Consider the following 15,903-nt stretch of genomic DNA (forward strand, 5'->3'; position numbering starts at 1 on the left):
AACTCCTTTTCCTATTTGGAACCAGTCTGTTGTTCCATGTCCAGTTCTAACTATTGCTTCCTGACCTGCATACAGGTTTCTCAAGAGGCAGGTCAGGTGGTCTGGTATTCCCATCTCTTTCAGAATTTCCCACAGTTTATTGTGATCCACACAGTCAAAGGCTTTGGCATAGTCAATATAGCAGAAATAGATGTTTTTCTGGAACTCTCTTGCTTTTTCCATGATCCAGCAGACGTTGGCAATTTGACCTCTGGTTCCTCTGCCTTTTCTAAAACCAGCTTGGTCCATTTGCAGCCAATTAGGTGGACTATGTTTATTCCCCATGGGGATCCAGTGTGCCATGGCCACACACAGACCCCGCCTCAGTGTGTACACATGTGCAGATTGCCCTAAGGGGCGCTGGAGACAGTCCTTTTCAGTGGACATTCATGCCTGGCATGGTGTTCCCAATCTATGCTCCAGATTGGGATACGTGTGGTGCTTTGGAAAGCCCCAGGGCACAGTGGCCAGGGTCCACATTGGTCAAGTCATAAGGTCCATCCTCACTAAACTGCAGAATAAAGAGCATATGATTGAGGCCCTCCGCTGGGCCAAGTTCAAGTTCCATGGCCACAAGAAGACACATATCTCCGAGAAGTGGGGATTTACTAAGTTTAATGTAGATGAATTTGAAGACATGGTGGCAGAAACATGGCTTATCCCAGATGGCTATGGAGTCAAATCATCCCTAATGAAGGCCCTCTGGACAAATGGTGGGCCCTGTAGTCATGAGAGCCTTGCTGCTGTCCCCTCCTTACTCATGCCCACGAATAAATCCTACTTTTCTGTCAAAAAAAGAAAAGGACAAGGTCCAACACATAGCAGAAACTCAGCGACATGAGTACTATCCCAACCACACACACCACCTCTACCTTATCCCTTCATCCATCAGTAGACACTTACTTTGATCCATGATTTGATACAGCTGAATTCATGTAACTATGTTACCAGATTCTACCGTAGGCATTACTTTGGGTGGTTTTCCTTTCTTGTCAAAAATAACCAAGATTTAACTGTACAATTATATTCTTTATGATGCTTCCAAGTAACAGGCTAACTGCAATCTCAAGTTTCGTATCATATGAAATTGTATCTCTTACAATCTAAAATTCAGTATTACAGACAATATGTCTTCTACCTCAGTGGACTGTAACCAGGGATGCACCTCCATATTACCTAGTCTGTGAAGACGCATGCCTACTCCCAGAAGCAGAATCAGCGGTATGGGTGGAGCCCAGGCTTCTGAGAGCCACAGCTCTGCTGCTCTGCAGCCCTAGACCCAACGCAGTCAGTGCTCTTCACCCGGCAGCCACTCTGAAGGACGGCCACCTTACTGCTCAACAATCTCCAAATGTTGTGGAGGGGAAATCTTCTATTTTTTAATCAGAGATTAGAGTGCGACTCCAGTTCCTCCTGTGCTACTCTTCAGGTAAAAGTAACATCACGGGAAAATACCATCTCAGCAACATCCTAACTGTCCCTTTCTCCACCACCAACTGTCTACTTTCAATTCACCTTTCACTACCGTCAGAGAAATCTTCCTAAAGAACAACTCTGCAAGTGATGTGATGATCACTCATGGCTGAAAAACCAACTTTGATTCCCTGCGGGCAGACAGCTGGACCACCTATCCCGGTGTTCACAGTTCTCATACCGTGACCTCAATCACCTGTTTCCGGCCCTGTCTTCCCCTCTCTGCACGTCCCCACTGTCTCTCATGGGGCTCTTTTTCTCTCTGTCCTTCCCTCCCTCTGGCCTCCCCATCCCCCTTCACACACACACACACACACACACACACACACACACACACACACTCCAGGCTTACTGAAACATTTTGGATGGCTCCATTCCTGTTCGTTTGCCTTCTCTGAGCCTGGAAAGCACCTGCCTTACTTCCTACCCTTTCCCTTATCTCTGCCTACTCGTCCACCCTTCACAGTCTCAGTTCAAATGCCTTCTCTGCATGACGGTTCCCCCGTGTTGCTCCACTTACAATTATTACAAGAACTGACCACGAGGCTGAAAGAGAACTTGAGAGATCCTCTTTTCAGTCCAGTGGTTTTTAAACTTTCCTGTTAAGTAGCTGAATTCTTATAAAAGTCTTCAAGGAACCTTACTACTGCATTTGTCTTCAGTGTGTTAAGAAAACCCGTAATACCGATACAATCCAGTCTCATTTAAAAATAAGGAAAGCAGGTCTGTGGGGTCACAAATGAGTCGGACATGACTGAGCACACACATTCACACAGCAGGGCTACAGAAAGAAGTGACTTGACCAACGTCAAGTTAGTAACAGAGGCGAGGTACTCTCAGGCACTCATTCATTAGCAAATATTCACTGAGCTCCCGCTACGAGCCTGGCACTGCTCCAGGCCCTTTTTATACAGCAGTGCAGAAAGACACCTAGGGGATAAATTATTCCCACTCACGCGGTACTTATATTCTAGCTAGGAAGAGAGAAATGTTATGAACTAAATATACAGTGTGGCGATTATAAAGAAATGATACAAATAAAGTGTATAGTATGTTAGTGATAAGGACAAATTAGAAAAAAATAAAACAGCAATGAGAGAATATGACAGTTTACACAGCTAGCGAGGAAAAGTTTCCATTTGCCAGATCACTTCTAAGTAGAGACCTCCAACCTTACCTAAGGAAGAACATTCCAGGCAGAAAAAAAGCCCATGCAAAGACAAACAGGGAGCTAGCCCGATACGTTTTAGGAAACCAAGAAGGCCAGTGTGGTTCACGAAGAGAAAATAAGGAAGAGAGATAATAGGAGGAGGAAGAGTACTGGAAACTAAGGGAGAGCCTCACTGTTTAGACTTTAGCTAGAGAGTTTTAAGTAGCTGAGTCATAAGACTTGACTGCTGTGTTGAAAAAAGACTGCAAACAACCAGGGATGGAAGAAAGAGAAGCTTATGCAATAGCAGAAAAGATGACAATGACTTAGACAGAGGAGGCAGACAAGGAAGATATGATTAAGTTATGGGTATGTTTCTAAGGAATATCCAATAAGATTTTTTAATGGACAAAAGTGGGTTGTTGGGGATGGAGGAGGGGGAAGGCTTCAAAACTCAATTTTTGGCAACTGGAAGACTGCAGCTGCCAAAACTGATAGGTTTGGAGTAAGAGAGTATCAGGAGTTACTGAACACAGAAAGGTGAACACAGACGGCGACAATGTGGGGTAGGAGGAGATCAGGAGTTATGAAACACACAGAGTTTGAAAAGCTTATCAGCTATCCAAATAAAAATGTCAAAACAAGTATACTGTCATGGAGCTGTATGATACAGTCCTGGAGCCTGGGGTAGAGGTCTGGGTTAGGTATATAGATTTGGGAGTCATTACATATATGATATGAAAGGTACAGATATAAAAGGTAACAGTGACAGACTCTGGGACACTGTACTATTTAGAAGTAGGGGAGATGAGGTGGAACTAGCAAAGAAGGCTTTCTGAAAAGGAGCACACAGCAACACAGCAGGAAAATAAGGCAAATGTGGTGTTACCCTGACATTGGAGGGGCGGTATTTCCAGGAGGAAGAAACTGTGCCAGAGGCTTACAACAGATCAAACCCGATGAGATCTGAAAGGAAAATGACAGGTGATTTAGCAACACAGACACGACTATTGATTTTGAAAGAATTTTCATTGTGTGATAGAGATTAAAAAAAAAAACCAAGCACAATATCAGATGAGAGACAGTTTAGCAGAGAATGAGGGGTGAGAAACTCAAGACAAAAAATAATTTTGTTGTGAACAGGCCAAGAAAAGATTTTAAGGGTGATAGGAGACCGCTGTTTAAGAAAAACGGTGCTTCTCCCATTGCCTAGAACATTCCATTTTGTACTGCAGTTAAGTTTGCACAACTCTGTGTCTCCATTTATAAACCAGTTATCCACTTGAGGGCAGGAACTGTATCATACAGCTTCTACAACCAACTGTGGCTGTGAACAGCAAGTTACTTCACACCGCCATGGGATTTCAGTTTCCCTTTTTTGTAAAATACTGGGAGAATCTAGAGATCTGATAATTTTGAAAATCTATTTTAGTTCTGACATTTTATTGTTCCACAGCCTCTCCAAGTCCTCTAAATAGTGTTTGAGGAACTGAAAACAAAAATCACATTAAGGCTACATTTAAAAGAGAAGTTTCCTCATCAAATTTTTACATAGCTGACTGAAAGTAATACACAAAACTATCAGATATTCAGAACAACCTGGAAACTTTATAAAGTCCTCCAAAAATTCAATTTCACTTATTACACTTTATTAATAAAAGGTTTTTTTTTTTAAAAAAAAAAAAAAAGAAAAGTGAAAGTCTCTCAGTCGTGTCCGATTCTTTGAGACCCCATGGACTATACAGTCCCTGGAATTCTTTGGTCAGAATACTGGAGTGGAGAGTCTTTCCCTTCTCCAGGGGATCTTCCCAACCCAGGGATCGAACCCAGATCTCCCACACTGCAGGCGGATTCTTTACCAACTGAGCCACAAGGGAAGCCAAATCTATACTAACATTCTAGAAATATTTTGTATCTTATGGTAGTAGGATATTTAAGTAAATAGTCTTCTAACACAAGTCCAAAACAGTTCATCTTAAAATATGCCAAAACTCCATGCTCTTAAAAAAAGACAACTATCTTTTCAAAAAATTAACGAATTAATTAAATTTGGGTCTCAGGTGTGGGATCTTTGTTGCAGCTCACAGGCTTAGTTGCTCTGCAGCACGTAGGATCTTAGTTTCCCCACCAGGGACCAAACCCATGTCCCATCATTGGAAGGCAAATTCTTAACCACTGGACCACCTGGGAAGTCCCTGACAACTATCTTTTGCCATTAGTAAATTTAAGACAGTATGACAGAGGTCAAGCCTCTTATTTTAACTAGCCTGATTTAGACTATGTCTATTTTCATTTGATATTTATTATTTGTCTATAAAACAAAGGTTCTACTTACAAAGAGATTAGTAAAAAGTATTATGGCTTTCTTACAAATAAATGGACTCTATAAATTCATCACTGTTTGTGGACCAACGACTTATTTGGTTTGACTTTTTGCTATAGGCCTGAATCACACATTTAGCCCTGAAGATTAAAACCCAGCAACATGAAAAAGATTACCTTGCTATTATTTTTGCTCTTTAATAAAAAGAAAACCCAAATATAAACAGAAAAGTAGGGGCATTTTGCTATGCTATGCTAAGTCACTTCAGTCGTGTCTGACTCTGTGCGACCCCATAGATGGCAGCCCACCAGGCTCCCCCGTCCCTGGGATTCTCCAGGCAAGAACACTGGAGTGGGTTGCCATTTCCTTCTCCAATGCATGAAAGTGAAAAGTGAAAGTGAAGTCGCTCAGTCCTGTCCGACTCTTAGCGACCCCATGGACTGCAGCCTAACAGGCTCCTCCGTCCATGGGATTTTCCAAGCAAGAGTACTGGAGTGGGGTGCCATTGCCTTCTCCGAGGGGCATTTTAGGATATGTTAAAGAAACAAGAACTTCAATTTCTCTTAATCACACTGCTGGTCAAAATAGAGATATGGAAGAAACTAACATTAGCAACTAACCATGTAAACCCACAAAAAAAATGACTTAAACTGCTTATTATGGTGCCAGGACACATAATGTGTTCTCAAATACCTATCAAAAAAAGGAGAACACACAGATACTAATAGTACATCCATACTGAGCAATAAAATGAAATTAACTGTGGATAAACACAACCTGGATGACATTTACAAGCATTATGTGGAGTGAAAGAAGCAGCCAGTGTCAGAAGGTTACATACTATAAGACTCCATTCATAATGACATTTTTGAAGAAACAAAACTATAATGCTGGAGAACAGATCAGTGGCTGAAGGGGATGGACTGGGGGAGGGTGACTGGCCATAGAAACGGAGCATGAGAGAGTTCTGAGGGTGATGGACCTGTTCTGTAACCTAATTATGGCGGTGGCTACACAAATTTACACTTGCATTAAAGTTCACAGAATTGTATAGCAAAAAATATCAATTTTACTTCCTAAGTTAAAAAATGAAACAAAAATTACTGTTAATTCCAGTACTCCAAAAACTCATTACTCCAGTCCATAGTCATTAGAAAATATTAAAATCAAATTGAGGGCCAGTCTACAAAATATCTGACCAGTACTCTTCAAGGTGTCACGGTCAAAAAGGACAAGGAACCATCATAGATTTTCAAGGAGACAATGACAACTAAATGCAATGTGTGTATCCTGGGTGGATCTTAGGACAGAAAAATGACATTAGTGGAAAAACTAAAAATCCTACTGAGGTCTACATTTAATTAATGGCATTGTACCAATGCTAATTTTTAATTTTGATCATTGTATTGTCACTCTATAAGTTGTTAACAGTAGTGTGGGATGGATAAAAAATACACAGGAACTCTCTGTACTTTTACTGCTATTCTTCCACAAGCCTAAAATCATTTCAAAATAAGTTAAATGCCGAATCTTTAAGAAAAATGCTTGCAATAATTTCATAAAGCAAAAATACATTTCTCTTTCAAAAACAAATCAATGCCATCCTGCATATTTTGATTACTTCAGTGTAAGTTTGATTACCTAGTGTAGGTCATACCCACACCAAGAGCATACATGTTCTCTGAATGAGAGAAAATAGATTCTACCATAAATTATATGACTTACTAGTTGTGCCCATCTTCAGGGTATACATTTATAACTAAAAATTCTATCAACATTTGATTTCCTAATTGAAGAATGGAGTTCTTTCCAGAAATTCTCCAATGATCCAGCAGTCAGGACATGGTGCTTTTACTGGGACCCAGGTTCAATACCTAGTTAGGGAACTAAGATCCCACAGACTGCAAGGCACAGTGGGGGAAAAAAAAAAAGGAAGTCCTTCTTAAGAAATTTCTCATAAATTCTACCTCTTAATATTCTTATTTAAAAAAATTTAAAAAGTCAGTGGTCTACCAACACCCACAGAATAAATTCCAATACAAGACATTTCTGCATTTTGACTTTGGTCTACCATATTACAGCCTCATGTGAGACTAGGCCACCTCCCAATGTTCACCCTATAATTCAGCTTTGCTGAACTATTAATTCAGATCATGTCATGTCTTCTCACCTCACATTTGCTGGCCTTCTCCACCCAGGAAATCTCTTGCAAAACCCTTCTCTCCTCCACCACTAGAAGGAAGAACTGCTCACTTCCTCCTTGTGCTCCCACAGTATTTTGTAAGTGATCTAATAGATCAACAAATCACATTGCTTACCCATTCATACAGAAATTTATGCAAGGTTACAATACACAAAACACTCTAGGTTTGGGGGACCTCAAGGTGAATTGATTTCCTTTATAATTCCATCTACTCTACTGGAATTTCTGGTGAAGACACTGTTTTTGTTTTTAACCATTTATTTACATGTCTCACCGGTTACTTATTTCAGCTAAATAGCATTCCTGACTCACAACAGTGTTTAATAAATATTTGTTGAAAGAAAACATTTGAAGGTTCAAGTAAACACTGGTTCAATGATAAATCTGCTTTTTCTCTTCCACACAATCCACGCCATTTTCAGGTCATTTCTGCAAGTCGAAATGACACAAAAAGCAAGGCCCCTTTCTCCCTTTCCTGAACAGTCCAATTCCTGTGAATAAGTTGGTTAAGCTGGCTCTGGCAGCCCCATTTAATGGACAACAAGCCCATAGCAGCAAAGCTCTGTGTTTATTGACAGACAACAACTTCTAGATGAGTCCCCGTGCTTATACCTGAATACCTCATTATGTTAACAGTTTACAAATAAAATTAGAGACAGAGAACAAAGGAGGAGACGCCCAACAGATTTGGACCAATTAGCCAAATGTGGCCCTTTCTTTCGACTTCTGGGTCTTCTGTTTCTTTCAGGCTTTTACTTACACAGCCTCCTGTCAACAAACTTCTCAAATTATAAATAAGTTAGTAAACGTTTCAGTAAAAGGAATATTCAAATAAAATATTTAGACTGCAGGCTTTATTCGTGTTTCACAAGACCATTCGGATGAACAGCTGATGCCTTTTGCACTGAGAATTTAATATCAGCATAACGGACACACTTTAGCTACAGCAAACTGTCCTGCTACTCCCCTTTCACACCTGAACCCACATCACTGGTATAAATGGAACATGAAAATTTTAAGAGTAGTTCAGATTTATCATTTTATAAAATATTTCTTGGATATATGATGCTAGTATTTTAATGTTCTCAAATTTCTATTTTCAGGTCTCCTTCCTGTACCACACAGACGGTTCTACCCAAGCTGACAACGCCTTCCAATGTCTGATTGACAAATTTAACATATCCAAACCTGAATTCCTGACCACCCCTCCGAAATGTACTGTACCCAGTTTTCTCCAGTCCTCTGGGTGGCTTCTTAACACTTCTAGCTGCTCAGACCAAAAATCTTGGCTCCTTCTTGACTGTCACAGACCTACATCCAATCTGAAAGGAAATACTATCAGTTCAGTTTTCAGCCTAGAACCCTGTCACCACTGAACTGCATTGTTACCTCTTACCTGCACCACTGTAGTCCAAGTGGCCTGATGTATCTTTTTAAATGGATTATTTCTGATTTTCCCTACAATCTACTCTCAAAGCAGCAATCAGAAGTAATCCATTTAAAAAGATACATCCAGATCATATTACTCTCCTGTTTCAAAACCTTTCTATAGCTCCTGTTTTCACAAAAAAGTAAGTCATCATTGAAGTCTTCACAAACTGTTTACAGGGCTTCCCTGGTGGCTCAGTGGTAAAGAATCTGCCTGCAATGCAGGGGTTTCGGGTTCAATCCCTGGTACAGCAAGAAGACATGTACTTAATACAGATAATATATTATCTCAAGTAGCTAAGTGTAGTAATAAATAGATTAAATAGAATACAATATTTTGAAAAAGATATCTGATGCAAACTGTTCTATACAGAAGAGATACACAAGTTCCTACTGTATAGCACAGGAAGCTATATTCAATATCCTGGGATAAACCATGATGGAAAAGAATATGATAAAGAATGTACGTATGAGTATCACTGAGTCACTTTACTGAACGGCAGAAATTAACACAACATTGTAAATAAACTATACTTTAATAAAATAAATTTTTAAAAAAGATATGATACTTATATACAAATTTAGGTTATAATAAAAATAGCATTAACAGAAACATTAAATTCAGCTTTGTCTGGAGGGAAAAACCCACAGAGGGGAAGAGTGTTCATTAGACAGTATTAGCTAATAATTTCAAACCACTGATAATCATTTTTCTAAAAAGAGCCTATACCACATTATTCCAATTAAAAAACGAGCAGAAGAAAATATAAGCATTTATATACTACCCAGTGCAAGCATGCTGAGTCACTTTAGTCACGTCTGACTCTGTGACCCTATGAGCCAAAGCCCGCCAGGATCCTCCTCTCCAGCAAGAATACTGGAGTGGGTTGCCACACCCTCCTCCAGGGGATCTTCTTGACCCAGGGATCAAACCCACGTCCTCTGTGTTTCCTGTTTTAGGAGGCGAGTTCTTTACCACTAGTGCCACACGAAGGGCAGGGAAAAAAAAAGATAAGGAAAAGAATGGCATTTGACCACCTAACAATCTGAAAACACCATAACCAAAGGTAAGGCAAAGGATAAACGAGGGGGAAAATATGACAACATTTTAAAAACAAAAAGTAGGTAAATAAAACTTAGTCTAAGGTTCGGCTTACCCTGGCAAATTAATGTGTTGAAACTCAACAAATGCTTTACAAAAAATAAAGCCGCTGCTCCATTCAAAAAGCCAACTAGAAATCTTAGTCAATACAATGTGGGTGTGCGAGAAAAACAGTACAACATGGAACTGCAGCAGTGGGCTTATTCTCAAAGAAAACAGCCTTGTCTCTTCAAAGGCTGACCAGTGAGCATCCAATCCTGTTTTAAATTAAAATAAAATGTTTAAACTAAAAAAGATTCATGCATTTAACTTTATGCAAATTGTACCTCACAAGGAAAAAAGTAAACAAATATTGAAACTATAGTCAGTGATAAGGATGCTAAAGTATTTAAGTGGAAATGCACTAATGTCTGCAATTCACTTTAGATAGAAGGATAAAAGTGTGGGAAAACAAATATAAAAAGTTAATGCTAAAATCTAGAAGGTGAGTATATGAGTGATTATTAAAAAACTTCAGCTTTGCTACATGTTTAAAAACTTTTATAATAAAATGAGGAAAGAAACAACTATTATTGATTGACTCAAACACTCTAATAGAAAAAGGGACATTGGGAATGAAGAGGCACTTCACAGAATATGGCCAAACACAAGAGAAGATGTTCAAAGATGTTCACTCTCACAACCTCAGAGCAGAGAAACAATAGCATTTTTCACCTATTAGCAAAGACTAAAATGAATAGAGAAGGTATAGGAGAAATAAATGGTCTCATACATTCATTAGTGTACAAGAATATAACTCCAGAAGGCAATTTCATAACCAAAAGGACTTCATGTATTTTTTCAGTCGCAGTAATTTATTCTAACAAATAAGGTATGCAAAGATTAGAGAAATTCAGTATCATTGTTCAAAACAGTAAAAAACTGGAAATAAACTGTTACAGAAATTAGGTGTTACAGAAATCATATTTCACTATATGGAGCATACTGTATTACTGAACTGTTAAAGAATGATTATCAATATAAAATAATATACCAATAAAAAATCTCCCTTGCTCCTTGGAAGAAAAGCTTTGACCAACCTAGACAGTATATTATAAAGCAGAGACATTACTTTGCCAACAAAGGTCTGTCTAGTCAAGGCTACAGTTCTTCCAATAGTCACGTATGGACATGACAGTTGGACTATTAAGAAAGCTGAGCGCTGAAGAATTGATGCTTTTGAACTGTGGTGTTGAAGAAGACTCTTGATAGTCCCTTGGACAGCAAGAAGATCCAACCAGTCCATTCTAAAGGAGAACAGTCCTGAGTGTTCACTGGAAGGACTGATGCTGAAGCTGAAACTCTAATACTTTGGCCACCTGATGCGAAGAGCTGACTCATTGGAAAAGACCCTAATGCTGGGAAAGATTGAAGGCAAGAGGAGAAGGGGTTGACAGAGGATGAGATGGTTGGATGGCATCATTGACTCGATGGACATAAGTTTGAGTAAGCTGTGGGAGTTGGTAATAGACAGGGAAACCTGGCGTGCTGCAGTCCATGGGACTGCAAAGAGTTGGACACGACTGAACTGAACTGACTGAAAAAATCTCCACTGTATATGTACGTGAAATACATAAGTTAGAAAAGAGTGTGTATCACTGCACAATCGATATTTATACATAGATGGTCCACATTTCAGTATCCAAAGTAATGATCAACTGAAAGCTTACAGTACATATGCTAGTTAGTAAAATTCTTATGATTTGCATATTTGTCTGTGCTATTTGGTATTTAAGTAGCTTCCATGTGCTGAGCACTCTTGTGTAGACTCAAGACATAGTTTACCTGCGGAATCAAGTAAACAATTCGGACACAGTCCCTGCCCACATATGAAGGAAAGCAACAAAGCAACATAAAGGGTGACCAAGAAAACCTTAGATAAGGGAAGGCCTCTCAGAAAATGTGACAACTGCTCTGAGACTAATGATAAGGTGGCAGGCATGTAAAAGCAGGAGGCTGGGGCAGAATATTATCAGCAGAGGAAGTTGTAGGAGCAAAGCAACAAGAGGAAGCGCCACGGCTCTCAGAGAGCAGGGAGGAGAGAAGAAGTATGCAAAGTGGCCGGAGAAGTACATACACTAAACAAGTATCACCCTTACAATCAGGAAAAAAGATCAAGCTAGTTTCATCCTAAAAAACAAACAAAAAACCTTTACCACTACCCCAATCATACAGGTGGACAAAATTACAAAAATCTTCCCTTGCTGAGGGCTTGACATGTGCTGTGCTAAGTCGCTTCAGTCATGCCCATCTCTTTGCAGCCTCACGGACTGTAGGCCACCAGGCTCCTCTGTCCATGGGATTCTCCAGTCAAGAATACTGGAGTGGGTTGCTATGCCCTCCTCCAGGGGCATCTTTCCAACCCAGAGAGGGGCATCTTTCCAACCCAGGGACTGAACCCGTACCTCTTAAGGCTTCTACACTGGCACATGGGTTCTTCATCACTAGCGCCACCTGGGAAGCCTAACATAAATGTCTCATTTAATCCTCATGATAGAGCCATTCAAAAGCATTCGGTGGGAGAAAATAATAGCAAATGAGACAAATGACAAAGGATTAATCTCCAAAATATACAAGCAGCTCAAACAACCTAATCAAAAAGTGGGCAGAAGACCTAAACAGACATTTCCCAAAAGAAGACATACAGATGGCTAATAAACACAAGAGAAGATGCTCGACACTGCTCATTATTAGAGAAATACAAATCAAAACCACAATATCATCTCACACCTGTCATAACAGCCATCATCAAAAAGTCTATAGACAATAAATGCTGGAGAGGGTGTGGAGCAAAGGGAACCCTCTTGCACTGTTGGTGGGAATAGAAACGGATACAACCTCTCTGGAAAACAGTATGGAGATTCCTTTAAAAACTAAGAATAAAACTACCATATGACCTAGCAATCCCACTATTGCGCTTACACCCTGAGGACATCATAATTGAAAAAGACACACGTACCCCAATATTCACAGCAGCACTACTGACAACAGCCAGGACCTGGAAGCAACCTGGATGTCCATCAACAGATGAATGGATGAAGAAGACACGGTACATAAACACTATGGAATCTTACTCAGCTGTAAAAAGAAACACATCTGAGTCAGTTTCAATGAGGAGGATGAACCCAGAGCCTATTACACAAAGTGAAGTAAGTCAGAAAGAGAAAGCCAAATATCATATATTAACACATATATACGGAATCTAGGAAGAAGGTACTGGTGATCCTATTTGCAGGGCAGCAAAGGAGACGCAAAGATAAAAGACGGACTTTTGGACGCAGTGAGGGGAGGAGAGGGTGGGATAATCTGAGAGAGCAGCAATGAAACATATAATTACCATATGTAAAAATAGACAGTGGGAATTCCTGTATGATGCAAGGAACCCCAAATCGACGCTCGGCAACAACCTAGCGGGGTGCGATGGGCAGGGAGGTGGGAGGGAGGCTCCAGGGGGAGGGGACATGTGTATCCCTATGGCTGATTCATGTTGATGTCTGGGAGAAACCAGCACAACGCTATAAAGTGATTATCGATCACAATATTGTAAGGTAATTATCATCTAATTGAAAGTAAAATAATTTTTTTTTTAAAAAGCATTCAGAACACATCAAAGTATCAATAGAACATTCCTGGGACCACAGTTCTCCAAAGCCAGTCCACAGAACAGATGTATGAGAATTATCCAAAGACACAAACATAACATATACACACACACACTTCTGAGTCCTACGCCTAAGATTCAAACTAGTAGCTCACAAGTGAACCCAAGATTCTCTATTTTTTATTGCCCAGATGATCAGAAATTAGTATAGTGACAAACAGACCTTTGAACCTCAGCAGGCAAACCTGACTGCACCTGTGTATACACAGTCCCACAACTCTGTACCTAGATTAAGCCAGGGGGTCACATTTGTTCTCAGTAGATTCTATTCAGAGAATCAGCAAGGTGTGTGATATACTTTTCAAGTATTTCACAGATGTAAAGAAAATTTTTAATTCAAGCTTTCTTAAAAAAAAAAAAAAAAAACTCCATTATTTGACACTCCAAGTGCCACATACACCTCAATCCCTTCTAACATCGTTTCTCAGTCCCTTCACTGAGAGCCTTCCTCAAAGATTTGCCTAACTCCACTTCATTTCCCACTCATCCCAGTCTGTCTAGCCTAATCCTGCCCTTACTGAGCCACTAAACCTGCCCTAAATAAAGTCAACGACCACACTGGGCTAAATCCAACGAACACTTTCAGAACCTGCTGCGCTAGACCAACACACTCTCCTTCCCGGCTACCCCCAGGGCCGCGCTCCTTCTCCTGTCTTCTCCGCCCACCTCCTCCACCTCACGACTGAACACCCTAAAGGCTCGGCGGAAAAGCCTCTTCTCACTCCAGAGTCTCCCTGGGCGAAGACATCCACTTCTAGGATTTCAACTACAAAGCCAGAGCATAAAGTTGAAATTCACCTCTGCTCAGTTACCCTTCACAATCCCCTTTAATCCACCCTTTAGGTACATTTTACCACATTAAAAGGCCACGTGCGTGCCTACCCAGTCGCGTCAGACTCACTGAGACCCACGGACTGCAGCCCGCCAGGCTCCTCTGTCCATGGGATTCTCCAGCAAGAATACTGGAGTAGGTTGCCATGTCCTCCTCCAAGGGATCTTCCTGACCCAGGGGTCAAACTCATGCATGCCTCTTATGGGCATTGGCAGGCGGGTTCTTTACCACTGCTGCTGCTAAGTCGCTTCAGTCATGTCCGACTCTGTGCAACTCCATAGACAGCAGCCCACCAGGCTCCCCCATCCCTGGGATTCTCCGGGCAAGAACACTGGAGTGGGTTGCCATTTCCTTCTCCTAGCACCACCTAACAGGCCACAATGGCAACCAATACATCATCTCAGTAAACATAACTGAAACACTTTTTCTCCTCACATTCAAACACCAGATTAACAATGTAATTTATAGTTAAAGGGCACACTGTATGAAAAGACACAATTTTCCCCATTACTTCACTCCATTTTACCTCCGTAAGCCATGGCTTGAAACACAGCAATGTCTGCCCTCTAAGATAAAACTCAAAATCCTTAACATGCCTTGTATCAGTGGTCCACAACCCTTTTGGCACCACTGCCCAATTTCGTGGAAGACAATTTTTCCACAGACCAGGGGTAGGGGGATGGTTTAGGGATGATTCAAGAGCAGTACATTTACCATGCACTTTGTGCAGGCATGTGTGCTCAGTCCCTTTGCCACGGCTGACTCTGTGACCACACAGGCCTTAGCCCACCAGGCTCCTGTGTCCATGGAATTCTCCTGGCAAGAATGCTAGAGAGGGATGCCACAGGCCTTAGCCCACCAGGCTCCTGTGTCCATGGAAATCTCCTGGCAAGAATGCTAGAGAGGGATGCCGTGCCGTCCTCCAGGGGATCTTTCTGCCTCGGAGATCGAACCCGTGTCTCCTGCACCTCTCACAATGCAGGCAGTTTCTTTACTACTGAGCCACGGAGTAAGCCCATCGTGCTTCTAATCTAACGCTGCCGCTGATCTGACAAGAGGTTCTGGTCAGCGGCCCGGAGCCTGGGGACCCCTGTCTTCTATAATCTGATACTTGCCCTCTTTGTCTCCCATCACATTCCACTACATTAAAGCCCTCAGGGCCTTCTTCCATTTCCCAAAGCACATCCTTTCTTTCCTGCTTTGTAGTACTTGCATAATGCTACTCCCTCAGCCTCCCATCACTTCCCATCCCCCCCTTTCTCCCAGCCAAAGGTTACCATCCTTCAAATCCCACTTCAATGTCATTTCCTGAGGGAAGCCTTTTCAATACAGCCACTTTCCACCCACTGTTAGCTGTCTCCCAGTTATGTACCGAACACTCAAACGCTTTTCACTTATTTGATCAAAGTCTGTCTCTCCCCCTAAGATGCAGGAGCTTCATGAGGATCGTACCCGCTTTTTTCATTGTTCTATCCCAGGCACCTGAACACTGACTCAATCAGTAACTTCAGTCTCATTACATTTGCTTTTCACTCTCTTACCAGTTGCACGTGTGTGTGCTTGTGCCCAGTGGTGTCTGACTCTTGGCAACCCCGTGGGCTGTAGCCCGCCAGGCTCCTCTGTCCATGGGATTCTCCAGGCAAGAATACTAGG

At 41.2% G+C, this 15,903-nt stretch overlaps 1 protein-coding gene and 1 pseudogene across 2 annotated transcripts in view; one reads left to right on the plus strand and one right to left on the minus strand.

Annotated features, from left to right (window-relative positions):
- The window catches only part of ELF1 (E74 like ETS transcription factor 1), a 121,484-nt gene that overhangs the window by 92,608 nt on the left and 12,973 nt on the right, over positions 1-15,903 (minus strand). The window contains exon 1 of one of the 2 annotated variants that reach the window (XM_070380226.1): positions 12,717-12,835. The exons of the other annotated variant lie outside the window; for it this stretch is intronic. The gene's annotated coding sequence lies outside the window, so the exon portion shown is untranslated. Of the gene's footprint in view, positions 1-12,716; positions 12,836-15,903 lie in introns of those variants that run through there. 2 annotated transcript variants of the gene reach the window in all.
- LOC138990303 (small nucleolar RNA SNORA70) lies at positions 289-411 on the plus strand (annotated as a pseudogene).

Source organism: Bos mutus, chromosome 12 (genome assembly GCF_027580195.1).
Source record: "Bos mutus isolate GX-2022 chromosome 12, NWIPB_WYAK_1.1, whole genome shotgun sequence".
Classification (NCBI taxonomy): domain Eukaryota; kingdom Metazoa; phylum Chordata; class Mammalia; order Artiodactyla; family Bovidae; genus Bos; species Bos mutus.